Here is a 6,000-nt window from a genome sequence, read left to right as displayed (position 1 = left end):
GGGCGCCGCGCTGCGCTCCCACGGGCGGGCGGCAGAGGGCGCCGCTTCCCAAGGGCGGGCGGCAGGTGCGGATCCGCGATCCCCTAGCTGTTGGGGGCGCCGCGCTGGCTGATAGCGAGGGTTCCCTTCACCCCCGCCTGGGAGTGTCCGAAGGGCCGGCTATTCCCTCCTTCCGTCGCCTGGGGATGGAGGGGGGCTCCCACCCGTCATGAGACATCCCAACGGTGACCCCTCCACACTCTGCAGAGTTTTTCCCAGGCGTGAGTGCTCCCTATGGGGCAGGGGTGGGGACTGAAGGATTCTCCCTTGTGCTCCAGGGAAGCGGATCACTGTGATTTGAATGAACGCAGCTGCAGTGTGGGTTCCGCGCTGCCCTGAAGGAAGGACATTGAAGCAGTTCATTCCTCCACTTCCAGCGACAATTCTTTGAGCTCGTTAAGAGGACCAAGCCACTGAGCCATGTCCTGTTCATCTGCCCCCTCCAGTCTTCAGTTCTTCGACGCTGTTCTTTAGCGTTGTAAGCATTACCTTGAAAATAGCTTCAACTCCAATCCCCTCGCCCCCCGCCTTCTTTGCACTTGTCTGGCAAAATCTCAACATTGGACTACACCCAGCCTCACCAAACAGTTGGAGTCTAGTATGGAGAGATCTTCAGCTTTTTTCATGATAAGCTGCAAATGTATACTTTTATATGAAATCACACGGTTTTGAAATGAAATGTTGGCAAAACACCGTGCTGGGCATAAAATATGTTAAGGGAGAGACTATTGACTTTCTGTGTATTATCTCTGCTTTAATGGCTTTGCATTACAAGCAATGTCAAAACTCCTTAGGCTCATGTAAAGGGATGCAGAATGGAGGTTCTGACTAGCTAAGCTCTTCTGTCCTACTCCCTCCTCCATTCATTAGGCCTCAAGCTCACTGAGCTTCTCTCTGCTCTTCACACATGGCAAGTTCATCCCTGCCTTAAAGCCTTTGCACTTCACTGTTTCCTCTGCCTAGAATGCCTTGATCCCTCCTCCCTTTGGCCCTCTACCCCACCACCACCCTCAAGCCCGGCTCCTTATCCTCTCAGTTTAAGTATCATATTCACAAAGAGTCTTTTCTAAACACTCCCTTTCAAGTAGTGCCGGAAGCCGATCCACCTTGCTGCTTGACACAGTCGCTGCAGGGAAGAAACATCTGCACAGCTTATGTTTCAAGGGACCTGGCGTATATGGCATATGTTTGCTCCCCTTCTTGGAGCTATGTGTTTTAACCAAGGTCACCTCTCCGAGAAAGGTTGTTTCCCCAGGTGAGGATGTTTCCCTGGAGTTAGGGAGGGAATAAAACCCCTTAACTAAGTGCCAGGCGGGTAATTAATCACTTTAACTACGAACAATCACTCTTAAGCTATATAATCTTTACTTAGGATAATCTCCTTCAGTTACTCCCTTGTAGCTTAATAGAACAATAGAGTAACCTTGGAATGGAGATAAGAAACTAACATTTGGAATAGAATTGATAGGATTAAAATCAACTGGTATAAATACAGATGTAACAAGACAATAAAGACTGAACCTGGCTGGAGAACCTAGCCAGAGAACCTGGCTTTGCTGATCATCTGAACGCTGCCTCTGTGTCATTTCTTCTTCACCAACTCCGTCCACACCTTTGGGAACCCCTGGACCTGCTGGGGTTGGACCCCAACATCTGGCGCCCGAGTTCACCGAACGAATTCTGCTGCAGCCATGGCAGCCTCCACCTCGGCCGGGAAGCAGAGAATTCCCAAAGTGGCCAAGGTGAAAAACAAAGCCCCAGCTGAGGTACAGATCACTGCGGAACAGCTTTTAAGAGAAGCTAAAGAAAGAGAACTTGAGCTTCTTCCACCTCCACCTCAACAGAAGATCACAGATGAAGAAGAGTTCAATGATTACAAACTAAGGAAAAGGAAGACTTTTGAAGATAACATAAGAAAAAACAGGACTGTGATTAGTAACTGGATAAAATATGCACAATGGGAAGAGAGTCTAAAGGAGATTCAAAGGGCTTGCTCCATATACGAACGTGCTTTAGATGTGGACTATCGAAATATTACACTCTGGCTGAAATATGCGGAAATGGAAATGAAGAATCACCAGGTCAACCATGCCCGAAATATCTGGGACCGGGCCATAACAACTCTGCCCCGAGTCAACCAGTTCTGGTACAAATACACATACATGGAGGAGATGCTGGGAAATGTGGCTGGTGCCCGGTAGGTGTTTGAGTGCTGGATGGAATGGCAGCCAGAGGAGCAAGCCTGGCACTCCTACATCAACTTTGAGCTGCGATACAAAGAAGTGGATCGGGCCTGCACCATTTATGAGAGATTTGTACTTGTGCACCCTGATGTTAAGAACTGGATCAAGTATGCCCGCTTTGAAGAAAAACATGGTTATTTTGCCCATGCACGGAAAGTGTACGAGAGGGCTGTGGAATTCTTTGGAGATGAACATATGGATGAATGCCTTTATGTTGCCTTTGCCAAATTTGAAGAAAATCAGAAAGAATTTGAAAGGGTACGAGTTATTTACAAATATGCCCTGGATAGAATTTAAAAACAAGAGGCCCAAGAGCTCTTTAAAAATTATACCATCTTTGAGAAGAAGTTTGGTGATAGGCGGGGTATTGAAGACATCATTGTGAGCAAACGGAGATTCCAATATGAAGAAGAAGTGAAGGCTAATCCACACAATTATGATGCCTGGTTTGATTACCTGCGCTTGGTGGAAAGTGATGCAGAAGCAGAAACTGTACGAGAAGTCTATGAAAGAGCTATTGCCAATGTCCCACCCATTCAGGAGAAGAGACATTGGAAGCGTTACATCTATCTTTGGGTCAACTATGCAGTCTATGAAGAACTGGAGGCAAAGGATCCTGAAAGGACAAGACAGGCGTATCAAGCCTCTTTGGAACTAATTCCTCATAAAAAGTTCACATTTGCCAAAATGTGGCTACTATCTGCACAATTTGAAATAAGACAGAAAAATTTACCATTTGCCCGAAGAGGTTTGGGGACTTCCATAGGCAAATGTCCAAAGAACAAGTTATTTAAAGGTTACATAGAATTGGAGCTACAGCTTCGAGAATTTGACAGATGTCGGAAGCTTTATGAAAAGTTCCTGGAATTTGGACCTGAAAATTGTACCTCTTGGATTAAATTTGCAGAATTAGAAACAATCCTTGGCGATATTGAGAGAGCCCATGCAATCTACGAGTTAGCCATCAGCCAGCCACGCTTAGACATGGCAGAGGTGCTCTGGAAATCATATATTGATTTTGAAATTGAGCAGGAAGGAACTGAAAGAACGCGCAATCTTTACCGACGATTGCTTCAACGGACACAACATGTCAAGGTATGGATCAGTTTTGCAGTTTGAGTTGTCTTCAGGGAAAGGAGGAAGTTTGCCGAAATGCAGACAGATTTATGAAGAGGCTAACAAAACCATGTGAAACTGTGAGGAAAAGGAAGAGAGACTTATGTTGCTGGAATCTTGGAGAAACTTTGAAGATGATTTTGGAACTACGTCAGATAAAGAAAGAGTAGACAAACTCATGCCAAAGAAAGTCAAAAAGAGAAGAAAGGTCCAGGCGGATGATGGGTCTGATGCAGGCTGGGAAGAATACTATGATTACATCTTTCCGGAAGATGCTGCCAACCAACCACATCTCAAGCTCCTTGCCTTGGCCAAACTTTGGAAGAAACAGCAACAGGAAAAGGAGGCTGCCGAGCAAGACCCAGATAAGAACATTGATGAGAGTGAGTCCTGATTTGCTCAAACCGATGTTTTATTATTTTTATAAATTAAGTTTGGAACTCTGTGAGTCCTGTAAGTTTTTATATATTTCACTAGTAATGAAGTGATTGAGATCTTTGGCAGCTATTTTTTTAGTTCTTTTAAAAATGCTCTTGGGCTAGTTAGGTGGGTGGGGGTTGTGAGTAAAGGAATTTTTTTTAACTGCTGGATTTCTTTGATGGAATCCAAACATTTTTTATCCACATAATGCATTAGGAAATCTAATTGAGGTAACATTTAGCATCGATTTTAGATGAAATGCAGGCTTCTGAAAGAATCTTTTTCTAGAAGTTTTCAAGTTACATTCTATAGTAACTTTTAAGATGTAGTTTTCTCATGCCTGTCTTTTTCATAAAGAACCTGGACCTGCTGGGGTTGGACCCCAACAAAGTAGGTCCTCACCATATACAACATAAAATTAAATTTGTAATTTTATAGACTGACCGACAGGCTTTATGTTTATTCCTTTCCTTCTCCACTAGTCTGTAGGTCAAGACTGTGTCTCTTAACTATGTCTGTGTCTATGCCCAAATAGCCAGTGTGAAGGAAGCTTATTAAATATTAGCTGAATGAGAGATATCCTCTTCAGTTCTCTATACGGCAAAATCTCTACCTATCCTTCCTGCTCCTCTGTTTTGTCCTCCTCTTCTTCCCTTCCTCTTCCTTCCAGACCAATTCAGTCCTACAGCCTATAGGGAACTAGTAATTAGAATTCACATGAAGAATTAAAGAGTACTAGTCAAAAAAAAAATGCCGCATAAATGTATTTTTGTTTATAAATCTTTGCTTCTCCTGTATGATTTCAAAGACAACTAGATAAAACAGTATTTATAAAACCGTGCTAATGGGCTTATAATGTATAAAGATATAATTTGTATGAAAATAGGGGGGATAGAGGGGACAGAACTGTATTGGAGCAAAGTTTTTGTATACCATTCTAATTGATTCCTGCGCTTTATGTAAATTATACCTTTATTTTTTATTTTTTTAAATAGGTGGAGGAAGACTTTGGGATAGTATAATGATACTTGTAGAAACAAGGAACCCTGGGACCTGAAGCTGGTTATCTGGCAATGATCAGGAATTGCAACATAGCTAGGTCTCATGTCTAGAATATAGTTTGGGCTACATTCGGGATCTAATACAACTCTCTTGAGTTTAGGCACCAACATTGCCCCTTCCTCAGAAACAGAAGTTCATTGATCCCTACAAATATTATTAACCTATTGTTGCAAATATTAACCTATCTCCAACAAATAAATGTCTGCCTCGCTGTGTATTTTTTATTCTCCTTTCACTACTAACACACACTTTTTATCTCACACTGTTTGTATGACTTCCTAAAAAAACTATGATTGGTCTAGGTATTATCGTTCATATCAAGCAAGGTTTTTATGCCAAGACAACTAATGAACTGATAGCTGTTCTATAAATTGGCTATGTTTCAGTCAGAGATAATCAGCTGGAGTCAGTATGACTAGGTTAAGTGCTCAAAAATGGCCACGTAAGCTTAACCATAAAGCTAGAGTTGCTTTGCTACGCCTGGGACTCTGAACACAGCATTTGTCCTCAGAAGGGGATGGGGTAAGCATGTAAAAGAAAACCGCCTCTCCAGAGTATTCTACAAAAAGTAACTCTTTACAGCCTTTCTTCCATAGCCCTTTCTTTGCTGAGTAAATCATGAACCTTCAAAGGAGAAAGATGTCAAGAAATTTTTATTGCAAAGAAGATAATAAATTTATTAAATCAAAGTAAGAATCAAAAACTATGAGACTCACCAACATATTAAGAAAATGTATAGATATATGCCTGTAACAGCTTGTAATCTTTCTATCAAGTTCAGAATTAAATATTCTTACAGGATTGTCCTATTTGTATGCATTGCTCTGCCATTCCACTCCATCATGTAATAAGCCCAATTTAGAAAAGCGGATAGTGAGACTCTGAAATATTTCCCTCCTGAGGTTATCATTAGAATCTTAGCACTTATTAAACTTAACATGAACAGTTTAATTTTCATTTTGATGAAAAGAATAGGCTTTAATATGTATATTTTACAATAGTGACTGATTAACTGTAATGGCTAGGGTACTCAATTTTAGAGACTTAGGATAATTCTCTAGGAATTATGCCAATACCTTATTCATTTCTGTAGTGCTATTTAAACATTATTCTTCACACA

At 41.8% G+C, this 6,000-nt stretch overlaps 1 pseudogene; it reads left to right on the top strand.

The window, feature by feature from the left end:
• The first annotated feature begins 1,716 nt into the window (after nt 1-1,716).
• Nucleotides 1,717-3,792, top strand: LOC102438817 (annotated as a pseudogene).
• Nucleotides 3,793-6,000: the final 2,208 nt, after the last annotated feature.

Source organism: Myotis lucifugus, unplaced genomic scaffold (assembly GCF_000147115.1).
Source record: "Myotis lucifugus unplaced genomic scaffold, Myoluc2.0 scaffold_70, whole genome shotgun sequence".
NCBI lineage: Eukaryota > Metazoa > Chordata > Mammalia > Chiroptera > Vespertilionidae > Myotis > Myotis lucifugus.
This window is presented reverse-complemented; position numbering and strand designations above follow the sequence as displayed.